At 36.8% G+C, this 13861-nt stretch overlaps 1 long non-coding RNA gene across 2 annotated transcripts; it reads right to left on the bottom strand.

Annotated features, from left to right (window-relative positions):
* Positions 1 to 7691: 7691 nt before the first annotated feature.
* On the bottom strand, positions 7692 to 13105 carry LOC125269641. Of its 2 annotated transcripts, XR_007185163.1 has the most exons (5): positions 12853 to 13105; positions 12608 to 12760; positions 10325 to 12099; positions 8801 to 8898; positions 7692 to 8703 (listed from the first exon to the last, which is right to left on the bottom strand). It is a non-coding gene; the product is annotated as an uncharacterized LOC125269641 (long non-coding RNA). The 2 variants fall into 2 exon arrangements; XR_007185162.1 differs by having other exon boundaries at positions 12608 to 13105.
* Between the last annotated feature and the right edge of the window lie 756 nt (positions 13106 to 13861).

Below are 13861 nucleotides of genomic sequence, written 5' to 3'. Positions count from 1 at the left end.
TAACCCGCCATGGCTGCCCGCTGCACCTGACCCGCCATGTCTGCCCGCTGCACCTGACCCGCCATGGCTGCCTTCAGCCCCTGACCCGCCATGGCTTTTGAACCTGCCCTGGAGACCTCCACTCCAGTCTGCTCCTCCCCCTGCACCAGCTTGAGGTCTCCAGGGCGCCCGCCCCCCTCCCGGTTGTTTCATCTACGGCGTGAGGACGCGCCTACCGGGAGGGGGGGGTAATGTCACAGAACCCCTGTTTCCCTGGACTCCATTTCCCAGTATCCTCCTGTTTCATCACCTGCACTCACTTCCCTCGTCAGCTCCCCATCGTCACTCATCACCTGCACCTGGACTCTATTGTCAGCACTCCCCATATATTGCACTCACTCCCTTCACTCCTCGTCCGTTCTCTGTTTATGTTAAGTGTATGTTGGATGTACTCTGCCTTAGTGTTCATTAAAGTATTGTATTATTGTGGAAATCCATGATCTGCCTCATCTCTACACCACCATACCGTAACAAGCATTTATGGTTAAAACATTTTTTTTTAGAAAATGAGCAATGGTTTCTCTAGATAAGACCCTTATTTCTCGTCTGGGATCGCTGTAAACTGTAATTTTGACCTTCAACAGTTTGGTGCCCATTGAAGTCCACTATATGGAGAAAAATCCTGGAATGTTTTCATCAAAAACCTTCATTTCTTTTCCACTGAAGAAAGAAAGACATGAACATCTTGGATGACATGGAGGAGAGTAAATTATCAGGAAAATTTAATTTGAAACTGAACTAATCCTTTAAAGAAAAATAAAGATGAAACTGGCCCGGCCAGCTATAGACCAATTGCGCTTCAGGATTTTGACAGAAAAGTAATCACTGAAGCACTGGCTATTCGGCTAAACCAACATTTACTCTCTATCATTCACCCTGAACAGACTGGATTTATCCCTGGTAGATTATCTTTCTCTAATGTACATCGCCTCCTCAACACAATATACGGCACTCATACGAAAGCTAGTCCTGTCCTTGGATGCACAGAAAGCCTTCGATCAGGTCCAATGGCCTTACATGTTCGCGTCGCTACAAAGTTTGGGGTTTGGCGAGGCATTTATATCATGGGTCAGATTAATATACGCCAGGCCAATCTGTTCAGTTTCAACTAATGCAGACAGGTCACCTAGATAGAGTCTCTCGCCTCAAGTGTGAGGTGTCGTACAGGTGGCGCGGGGACAGGGAAGCTCTTATTAGATTGTATGCTGACGCTTTAATATTGTATTTGTGTATTTTACTCTGCAAGATCAGTTGCCATTCTCTTAGATTTAATTACTTCTTTTGGGAGGCTATCGGGATATACAATTAATTCATCAAAGAGTAACTTTATGCTCTTCTCTTATACTTATAGGCCTGGTATTTTGGAGAATATTCTGTTTAAGATAGTTAGAGATCATTTTATGTTTCTCGGATTCTGAACTTGCCATCTTCAGCATTACAACAGTCTCTAATGCTGGGTATGATCGTGGCCACGAGACTTGTGCTTAAGAACTGGAAATCACTCTAACCCCCTTCCTTCCAGATGTGGATTATGAACGTGAACTCTGTTATACAGATGGATAGACTCAGACTTTTGAGGACTGATTCTATAGGAAAGTGTTCTGCTGTTTGGGGTTCATTTCTTGGACATTTGGACAAGTTAAAATGACTTCTCTGAGGTTTAAGCTGTGCATCCATTCTGGGCACTTTGACTGTTGTACAGCCTTTACTATTGCACTTTTGTATACGGTATATATTTATTATTTTATTTCTTTTCCCTTTTGTGTGTATGTATGTAGTCCGAGCCAGTGTTGTTTGTTTTGTGTTTAAACTTGAAAAGTCCTTAAAATAAAGTATTTTAAAAAAAGAAGAAGAAGAAGAAGAAAAGAAAAAAAATTGCCCCATTTGTAAAGCCAAAAGTTTCAAGCACATGGGAAACAAATGTTTTTATTTAAAAATAAAAAAGACATTGAATGACCGCTATAACCAGCAGATGGCGGCAGAGGAGCATTGATTGGCTTATTAGTTTTTTTTTCCCCCACACAATTTTTTAGATTTTTATTTAGATATTCTGAAATCTCAATTAAGAAATAAATCAATTTTTGACAAAGTTTGACACTTTTTGTACTGGAGTATGAAAAGTCATGAAGTCTCATCAAAAACATCAACTGAATTGCAGAGAAAGCAAGTAAAGAGCGCTCTGACGCTGAACCACTGAAGCTGTATGAAACTGTTGAAGATCAAAGGCACATTTAATAAGAGTAGAATATGAACATTTTTCCCAATAAAAATGAGGTTGTTAAAGTTAATTTGATCTGCATCTCATTCTAATCTCAAGCTCAGTGCTTTTCAGCTGTAAAACAGGATTTGATATCATTATATGAATGACGTTTGAAAAAGTATTGAATAAACAAAAATGATCATTTAACTTTAAGGAGGTTCCCTTACACCTATGTAGGAAAAAACTACAACTTCATATCTAGAAAATTTCAGTGAGTTTCACATTGGTAATACTTTAATGATGTGGGAGCACAGAGGCTAATGGGGTAAAAAAATGATTTATGTCACAAACCGGACTTAATCCATGTCTAGTGTTTTGGACTAACTTATCAATACCGTAGTAAACAAATATGGTCATTCCAAGGTATATCAATCATATATACAGTACAGTCCAAAAGTTTGGAACCACTAAGATTTTTTATGTTTTTAACAGAAGTTTCGTCTGCTCACCAAGGCTACATTTATTTCATTAAAAATACAGTAAAAAACAGTAATATTGTGAAATATTATTACAATTTAAAATAACTGTGTACTATTTAAATATATTTGACAAAGTAATTTATTCCTGTGATCAAAGCTGAATTTTCAGCATCATTACTCCAGTCTTCAGTGTCACATGATCCTTCAGAAATCATTCTAATATGCTGATTTGCTGCTCAAGAAACATTTATGATTATTTTCAATGTTGAAAACAGTTGTGTACTTTTTTTTCAGGATTCCTTGATGAATAGAAAGTTTAAAAGAACAGCATTTATCTGAAATACAAAGCTTCTGTAGCATTATACACTACCGTTCAAAAGTTTGGGGTCAGTAAGAATTTTTATTTTTATTTTTTTGACAAGAAATTAAAGAAATGAATACTTTTATTCAGCAAGGATGCATTAAATCAATCAAAAGTGGCAGTAAAGACATTTATAATGTTACAAAAGATTAGATTTCAGATAAACACTGTTCTTTTGAACTTTCTATTCATCAAATAATCCTGAAAAAAAATATTGTACACATTAAATGTTTCTTGAGCAGCAGATCAGCATATTACAATGATTTCTGAAGGATCATGTGACACTGAAGACTGGAGTAATGATGCTGAAAATTCAGCTTTGATCACAGGAATAAATTACTTTGTCAAATATATTCAAATAGAAAACAGTTATTTTAAATTGTAATAATATTTCACAATATTACTGTTTTTTACTGTATTTTTAATTAAATAAATGTAGCCTTGGTGAGCAGACGAAACTTATTTTAAAAACATTAAAAATCTTAGTGGTTCCAAACTTTTGGACTGTACTGTATATATAAAATATTTATAATGGATTCTATTAAATGGAAAAAAAACATCAACAAAACTGAAAATTAAAACACTAAATAAAGTACTGTCGCTCAACAAAAACTGAACAGGAAGGACAAATTGAAAATAAAACAGACAATAAAATGGACTAAAACACATCCACTGGTCCTGTATAATCATTCATTCATTGGTTATTTTAATAAGCACATTTAAAAACAACCTAAGGTTGACCAACATGCTGTACAGAGCATTAATCAAACCCATTACAATCTATAAAATAAGATACACAAAAATAAATAATTCATTCATTTCATCCATTAAGGCGTAGTCTACTGCTGTATGAAAGGGAGGGTTACACTGGTATCGGAGGTGTCGGATGTGATTGAAAAACAAGATCATTTTATAATTCAGTTTTGCAATTGCCCTAACTAATATAATATCCCTTATTTCCATCATCACTATTATATATATATATATATATTTAGCAAGAACTGGATACATTTCTGTGGGATAAAATGCAGGAAACTTTTTTTACGGACACAGCAGAAGGTGATGGCAAGGGTGATAACAATGATCAAAATGCCGCTCATCATCCCATCACCTGCTGCTCATTCACTCCCCTATATATACTCACCTCATTCTCATCTCCATTGTCAGATCGTTGTTTGGTGTCCTGTGTCGTGAGTGTTTCGTCTGTTCCTGACTGGAGTTCCTGTTCATCTCGTCTTCAGTCCAGTTGGTTGTCTACGTTGCTCGTTCTATGTCTGGACCCTGGATTTATCTTCACGTCACTTCTCGTCACCTTCACTCACCACCAACGGATCATCTCAGTCCCTGCGTCACTGGAAGCCTGCACCATTCATCGACTGTTTGTGTCCATCTCTGTTTTCTCTCTACAATAAACCTTGTAACTTGCAATTGCTTCCTGTGATTCATCATGACAAAGATGAGACAATAAGCTTTAAAATGATATCATAGTCAAAGTCATACCTTGAATGGTTTTAAAGATATACCCATTTTAATTATGGTCATCTGCCCTCTTTTTCAAATTGAAAACCTGAGAAAATCGCTTTTAAAGTTTTTTGCCCGTTTTTTTGTTGATATCTTTCAAAATCCATTGCATTTAAAGGGATAAACTATTTATTTTACAGCTTAATTTGACCAAAGACATTTTATATATATATATAAATGCTATTAAACCAGGCTAAAGCTCAAATTATTTTAAAGTATTTATTTGAATTAACCCTTTAAGACCTGAAGGCTTTTTTAGAGTTCTTTTTTTTTTTCTTTTTCTGAGCGACACACACAAAAGTAAAGACTCATAACTCCAAAACTCTAGCAAGGAGAGTCAAAAGGTAGGTATCATTTGATACAAAACATTTTAAATTTTAAGAAAATATAAATTACATTACATTTGGACATTTTCTTGCAGAGAAACAGCTGATAAAAGACAAAAAATATATATAATTTTTTAAAAATAATTTTTCTTTTTTTATTTGACATGGAATAACTCAGGAACACAATAAGATCGCTAAAAAATTCTTTTTTGGTGATGCTCTCCTATATGTGAGCTGCATCTGGTTCAAATTTCGTGGTGATATTATAAAGAATAGTTTGAAAAATTGTTGTTCATTTTTTCCGCAGCCAGGTGGCGCCAACGGGCGGTAAACTCCGGTTTAGAGGTGCTTCTCAGCACTCGTTAGGAGTTTTTCAAAATGGTTAGATGCATTAAAAAGATGAGATTCTAAGCTTTAAAATGATATCTATTCTGTGTTATTCCACGTTGGAAAACGAACATGGATGGGTCCGGGAACATTGGATACACACTGCATCCCGGAGAGAGAGACATGTTTTTAGCCAAGTATGTTAAATCATTTCGTGAGTAATATCTTGTGATCAACGCAATATATTATATTGATTTTGCATTAATTTTAATCTTGAGAATCTGCTTTAAATATTGATGTGCGATTTTTATGATCTGTGCATTTTTCATGAAGTTATGAGCACGTGAAATACATACTTGTATTCAGTTAGCTGCTGTGCTATTTGTGTTGTAAACGCATATTTCTCAGACTCATTAGAGGGTGAAAATAATGCAACAGAAGCATGTTGGAGGCTTGATATGAAAGTTTAAAGTCTTTGGTTTTGTATGCAAAAAGAATTTTTGTGCTACCTATATGGATTCAATTTTTATTGGCTTTTAAAGAGAGACACGCAAATGGGAGTTTTATTATAAGGCGCGCTAGTCTGACAGGAGGATGGCTGGACCGATCGCGTGCCTGTCAGTCGAAACGGGGCTTCCCATTGTTAAAAATCAGCGTTTAGGTCAGTGTGTTTACATTTCTAAGCTGTTTGATTGGTTCTATACAACGTGTAACACCATATTTGTAGAGCAGAGATAATGACGTTTCAGGGGATACTGGGAAATGCTCATAAGTGACGAGAGGAGTTGAGAAGTTCATTTCCAGCTAATTTAGTGAAACCATGTCAAATTTAATAGCCATTTAAATACCTTTACTCAATTATCTGGACTACGAAACTTTGGGAGATTATTTTTGAAAGTCTGTTCTTTGAAATTAGCTTTAAAAAAATCGTTTTTTTCATTGTTTTTCCACATTATCGGCCCATATCTTAAAATGGAATGCGACTTCCGACTCATTTCGCAGGTCGGGTCACATATTTAGTCAATCTGTTTTTGTATAGTCAAGTGTTAGTAAATTACAGGTCTGGGCATTTTGATCACATCACAAAACTTGAAAACTTTGGTCACATTTCTGTCATGCTGCATAACTCACAATTATAATCACATCAATTGTTGTCAAATGTATTTCACCTTTTAGCACAGATGAAGAGAATGTCACTCATACACATGGTCTATTTATTTGACCTCATCTAGTTTCCTGATTTATTATAGGCTATTTTTCATATAAATTAAACAAGAAAACAAACACAAAAATTAAAGCAGTCAAATTCCTAATAGTAATAGTAGTAAATCTGAGGGATTTCTGTTCCTCCATTGACAGCTACCCAACCAAAACTTTGATGCTTCAACAAGTTCATAAAACTAATCCATATGAATTGAGTGCTTCAGTCCAAATTTTCTGAAGAGACTTGATCACACTTTATGATGAACAGATTGAATTTAGGCTTTTAGGCGGTTGTCTTTTACACCTCATGTGTGCTCTGACGTCATGGCCTGGAGATGATGGATAAAAGACAACAAATAGCTTCATTTTCATCAAGTTTCTTGTCAGTTGTCGTGTCAAAAGATCATTCTCCTCCCCAAACGTAGTCTCAATCCTGTTCTCGAAACACTCACACTGCGCTGATTCTCGTCATGTCGACACACACGGGTTGATCTGGGAGTTTTTCAGCTCCTATTGACTCTTAAAACCGAAGTGTTGAAAACCACAACCTTTTTATTTCTCAACACATCTGTGTGTCTAGATAAGGACGACACATTTTGTGTTACTTTGAACTCATCCAGAGTGTTACTCCTCTCAACACAGAAAGATTTACGTCTTTTACGCACAAATGTGTTTTAATCACATGGTTTGTGTCAGATGTTTTTTTTTTGTAAAATCGGGTCAGAAAATATCACATGCAGTACAAAAACAACAAACTTTATTTAAAGGTGCCCTCGGCTCTTAATGCATCGTGTTTCCTTCTGGAGCATCAGTGAATGTTTGAACCTTTTTTAATAGTTGAGTTTGAGTCCCTCAATTGTCCTCAGTGTGAAAAGATGAATCTCAAAATCATACAGTCACTGCTGGAAAGGGTTCAAATATGCAAAAGACGCTTGAAAACTGAAGAATCTGCAGGAGCTGGAGGATTTTTCTGAAGAACAGAGCTCAGTTTAACTGCTCAGGACAAACAAGAGACTCATGAACAACCATCACAAAACACACAAGCAGTCGTGGATCATCAGGTGACCACACACAGTATTGAGAATCAATGCGTCACGTACTTATGAATGGGGTTATTTTAGTAATTCAGCTATTGCTTTGTCTTGTGAACTAAATGCAAACATCTTTTATGTAAAATATCATACTCAGGACAGTACTAAATAAAAAATAACATGCATTTTGTATGATCTCTCTTATTTTGTTAAAATTTTTCACATTTTCACAGATTCTGCAAGTGGTTCACATACTTTTTCTTACAACTGTAATTATAAGTCTTGCAATAATAAAGGTATGAGCGACAGGTGCACTAACACCTCACAGCACCAGTGACTCCACAACCCTAGAGCGGTTTTCCTCAGTGTTAGTCTGCTTTATTCAAATGTATTGATCTAACAATCAGGTATTTACAGTCCTGCTGCCGTCTCACACAGCTGTGCCAGTTCTGCAGCTGATGAACACCTTCACCCCTCACTGCTGCTCTTCTCAATGAAGACATCGTTGATCCAGAGGATGAGGAAGATGATGATGATGGACCCCTGAACCCCACAACCTTGAAGTAGGAGTGGGAGAAGATGTGAAGACCAATAAAGCTGACAGTTTCATTACTTCTGTGGTTTATTACTGTTGCGTAGTGTCAGGGAAGAGGAGAGGTGAGCGTCCAAACACAGCAGTTTACATCTGACAAGGACTGACTGAAACACTAGGCTGTATATTCACAGGGAAGATAACAAGAGGAACAACAAACCAACATACTGATTGTTCAGCTGATGAAACGTCTTTCCAAAGAAAGAAAAATCAGTAGACAAAAACAAGATTTGAATCTGAGGGTTATGAAAATTCTTGATCTGGGAAAACACTCTAAAACAATGAAACTAAATATAATGGAAGAAACAACAACAAAACACTAAATTAAGTAAAACTGTCACTCAACAAAAACCAACTTGAAAGAACAAATTAAAAATGAAAGACAAAATAACGGGCTAAAACACATCTGCTGGTCTTGTAAAATCATTCATTTACTCATTGGTTTTTTATAAAGCACATTTACAAACAACCCAAGTGCATTATTACCAAACCCATTACAATCTGTAAAATAAGATACACAAAAATAAATAATTCATTCATTTCATCCAATAAGGCGTAGTCTACTGCTGTATGAAAGGGAGGGTTACACTGGTATCGGAGGTATTGGAGGTGTCGGAAGTGATTCTGGGAAAAACAAGATCATTTTAGATCATCACTAAAATCGAGAGTCTGTGCAAGAATTGGACACATTTCTGTGAGATAAAATACAGGAAACACTTACTATTTTTACAGACACAGCAGAAGGTGATGGCAAGGGTGACAACAATGATCAAAACCCCTCCTGTTACTACGCCAATGATGATGGGATCCATGTGATCACTGTTGGACAGATTATGAACAATATGAAGCAACAAGCATTAGCAATACATTTAAAGATATTTAATGTCAAAATTAAAACGTCAAAGCTGCTCTTCTGTCGTGTCATTGAAACACTGTTAGGGCCGGTTCACTCTGAACGCGTTTCTGCTGTTGAAAACACGAGACGCACATCAGTAGAACGAAAATAGTGAAAAAAGGTCTAGAGCATTTTTATTGTTTTTGTTTGTATTATTATTATATTTAGTTAACCTTGTTCTGTTTTTGTGTAGTCAAGTTTTATCTGTCTAAATGTCTGGGCATATTACTCTTTCAGTCAAAGAAAACTTCAGATTTCCGTCATGCTGCATAATTGACAAATAATGATTATTTTGCTCACAATTATAATCACATCAATTGTTGTCGTTTGAGAAATGTGTTTCATATAAGCACAAATCATTGGTCTGTTTTACCTCATCTAGTTTCCTGATTTATTATATAGGCTAATTGTATGTGAACTGAGCTGAGCTGGATGATGACATCACTGTTTACTCCAGTATGGATACGGACACCATTTTCTTTAAGAGCTGCTGTGCAGCCAAGATTATATACCAGTTATCACTGTAAAGATGCTTTGACACAATCTGCATTGTAAAAAATGTTATATAAATAAAGGTGACTTGACTAATTATCATATAAAATAAACAACAACAACAACAAAAAACACAAATTAAAGCAGTCAAATTAATAGTAATTCCAGTAATTCTAAATTACATGAGTGTTTTTCTATTAAAACAACAGCAAAAAGACCTTTTGTCACTCAGAGGAGTGTAATAGTCAGATTTCATGTTTGTATTTATTACAGTTCATCACTGAAGGTTTGATGGCAGGTTTAGTCGCGGCTCGTGAAGGAACAGACTGACTGAACGACTCTTTCATTGAAGCAGAATATCTCAAACGAGATTTCTAAACTCCAGCTCACTTGTTTTCAGATCATCTGTGCTTCAGTGTCGACAGAGTGTGCATCATGGTTGCCAGATTGCACAGAAATGTGTCCTTTTAAAGGGTTAGTTCATCCAAAAATGAAATTTCTGTCATTAATTCCTCACCCTCATGTCGTTCCACACCCGTGAGACTTTCATTCATCTTCAGAAAACAAATGAAGATATTTTTGATGAAATCTGAGAGATTTCTGTTCCTCCATTGAAAACTTTTAACGCTTCAAAAAAAGTTCATAAAGAGATCGTAAAACTAATCCATATGAATTGAGTGCTTTAGTCCAAATTTTCTGAAGAGACTTGATCACTTTTTATGATGAACAGATTATATAACAATGTGACCCAAACATAAATAAGTCTTTGCAGATTAACATGCCCAGTTTATTGTAATTTATGTAACTTGGAGCGACACACTTTAACATGCATCTTTGTATGAAGATAGAAAGACTTACAGCATGATGTTGTTCTGATGGCGCTCGGACAGTGCCAGTAAACGCAGTCAGTGAAGCTCTCACAGTCAACGCTGAACCTGAAAGAACTGGAGAAATGAGACGCGTTTATGAAGATGTACTGATGACGTGATGATAGCAGGCGGTTCTGGTTTAGTGATTCCAGGAACGTGGGTTTGTACGCGGGTTGAGATGTAGTCTCAGCTTCAGACATCACGTCCAGAGACCGCTGGCTGAACTTCTGATGCATATGACACACTTCACTGGAAACACTTGACGTCTGATTGGTTGAATTCTACAGGAAGTCCAGGAGACGTGTGTTGCATTCTTTGATGGTCCGCCTGGAAAACTCTCTCATGGAAGAAGAAAGCCGTTGTATTTTCGACTAAAGTAGTCTTAATCCTGTTCTCGAAACACTCGCTCAAATACACTCTGCGCTGATTCTCGTCATGTCGACACACAGTTTTGCGGAGGTTAGGGTTAGTTGATCTGGGTGTTTTTTGACTCTTAACACTGAAGTGTTGAAAACCACAACCTTTTTATTTCTCAACACATCTGTGTGTCTAGATAAGGATGACACATTTTGTGTTACTTTTAACTCAGAGTGTTACTCCTCTCGACACAGAAAGATTTAGGTCTTTTACGCACAAATGTGTTTTAATCACATGGTTTGTGTCAGATGTTTTTTTTTTGTAAAATCGAGTCAGAAAATTTCACATGCAGTACAAAAACAACAAATTTTACGTAAATGTATTAAATCTTCACTGCTACAGTTACATTAAACTGCCAACAATCATTAAAGTTCAAGGATTTAAATAGTCATAAAGTTGTTTTAATGAAAGAGTTGACAGTAAAAGGCAAGTACCTTAGATCTACATTAACATTAGTCATGTTGCTTTAACCAGTGATGGCAGAGAGGAAAAAATAAAAACGCTGTGTTGCATCTCATCTTTTCTCAGAGCGCTCATTTTACATGTAAATACAGCCAATCACAGCACAGCATTCTTAAATCAAGAAGCATTTTCTTGACAAGTTCTTGTTTTCAGGAAAAATAAGTCAAAATTGAGTGAACAAGCAAAACAATCTTAAACCAAACTGAAAACAAGATTATATAGATCTTATTTTTGGTTTGAATTAAGATTATTTTGCTTACCCCATTGGCAGATTGTTTTACAGCACCAGTGACTCCACAACCCTACCTAGAGCGGTTTTCCTCAGTGTTAGCAATGTCTGAAGCCAAAGAAGACATCAGCAGCTGCTCAAAGATCTCACCTTTGGAGAAGTATAAACTACTAAAAAATTAAACTTACCCCAGAATGAATTGCTTTGCCCATTCTGCAGCTTTATTCTGATGAAGCAGCTGATGAACACCTTCATCATCATGTCACTCACTGCTGCTCTTCTCAATGGGGACATCATTGATCCAGAGGATGAGGAAGACCATGATGATGATGGACCGCTGAACCCCACAACCTTGAAGCAGGAGTGCGAGAAGATGTGCGGGACAATCTGCTGCTGCAAACATTCATGTGCTCTCCTTCAGCAGATTAAAACATTTTACACTTCATTCATGTCAGCATTCAGTTTCTTGCCATACTTCATTTCATATTTTTACAATTACTTGCTAATTTCTGTTGTAGCTTCATTACTGTTGTGGTTTAGTGGTCTAAACCACTGAGCTGGTCAGCAGAAGGTTGCTGGTTCGATCTCTGCAGCGTCTCCTCCAGTGTGTCCTTGATCCAGACACTTTACTCCAGGTTACTCCAGCGGGATCATCCCTGTAATAAGAGCACTGTAAGTCACTTCGGATAACAGCATCTGCTAAATGTACAAATGTAAATGTGATTTTTGTAAATCCTTTTTTGTTAGTTTCTCGGGCACAAATGCTAATTAAAGCTGTTTATTTCTTAAAGTTTACTTTTTCAAGGTACTACTATAATATAAATGCAGACATACATTTTATACATATTTCTATTTGAGGGCATAAAGACTTAGTTCACCCAAACATATAAATTCAGTCATTATTCACTCGCCTTCACGCTGTCATTCCCTGTGTTAATTTTTTTTCTGAACACAAAAGGTGATTTTGATCAAGTTTGTCCTGCTGGTTTCTGACCATACAGTATCAGTCACTGGAGCCTGACTTCCAGAAGCTTCATGACATTATTTGATGATCCTTTTGAAGCTCATTGTATGAACTGAAACCAGCAGAACAAACTGGACCAAAATCACATCCTCACTGTCCTTTGGTCTTTGTCTAGATGCTCTCGCTGGCTCTGGACTCACTGAGGATGAAGAAATCACATCAACATCAGTCCAGATGAGGCAGTAAGGGCAGGAGGAGTGATGGAGAATCTTGTCCATGACACTGAACCATTCCCAGGATCTGCTGTGGCTCTCCATCCTCAGTGCTCACACCAGTCTGAGGACATTCACATCCTACAATAATACACAATCATCATACAAAACCAGTCATTTTAACAGCACAATGTCATCTGATTTCTGTTTTAGAAGTAACAAAATGATCTTACTTTTCCATTTTTTTCAGCTTGCCTTGCAGGTCCTGCTCCACCACAAAAGCTCTGCAGCAAATGCACAGAAACTGTAAGATCAACAGATCCTCAGATACTCCTGAGATATGGACAGCACAAAGACATACAGCCATTTGTCTCCACACCCCACAGAGTGAAGTTGTTGTAAAGCTTCTTTCCATCCTGTCCTTCCTTCACATTTGCTCCTTCTCCCCCACTCCCTTCCCTTTACACATTCTTCCCACTTAGAAAGATTATATAAAGATTATAATGTTCTGTCAATGCAAGTGAATTAACAGTCATGTTTGGTATCGTTTGAAATGTCTCAGTGCGACTGGTACAATGGTCTCGTCTACATGGAAGTAAACTAAAGGTAATCAAGGTTTTGACCTTATCTGAGGCAAGTGAGGCCTGCAGGTCTTTGGATGTTGTTGTGGGGTCTTTTGTGACCTCTTGAATGAGTCGTTGCTGCACTCTTTGGTTAATTTTAGTCGGCCGGCCACTCCTGGGAAGATTCACCACTGATCCATGTTTTCGCCATTTGTGGATAATGGCTCTCACTGTGGTTCGCTGGAGTCCCAAAGCTTTAGAAATGGCTTTATAACCTTTTCCAGACTGATAGATCTCAATTACTTTCTCATTTGTTCCTGAATTTCTTTGGATCTCAACATGATGTGTAGCTTTTGAGGATCTTTTGGTCTACTTCACTTCTTCTTCTTCTTCTTCTTCTCATGACGTTTATTGGCGGTGGGCAAGCCAACTTTTGGTGCATTACCGCCACCAACTGAACTGGAGTGTGAAGTGACAATGAGAAGTATTATATATGTATATATGTATCTACATCCATCTATACCTAATGTATACACATATACGTAAATACACATAAAAAAACCCTTATATTCTCCTGAAATTTCCTGTATCTATTATATATTTTGTTATCATTCTTCTGAATTTCCTATTGCCTAATATCAGTTCTAATGTCATATTACTTGCCCCTTCTGTTTGTATC

The sequence above is a fragment of the Megalobrama amblycephala genome, linkage group LG6 (genome assembly GCF_018812025.1).
Source record: "Megalobrama amblycephala isolate DHTTF-2021 linkage group LG6, ASM1881202v1, whole genome shotgun sequence".
NCBI lineage: Eukaryota > Metazoa > Chordata > Actinopteri > Cypriniformes > Xenocyprididae > Megalobrama > Megalobrama amblycephala.
Note: the sequence above shows the minus strand (reverse complement) of the source record. Positions and strands in the feature narration are given on the sequence as shown.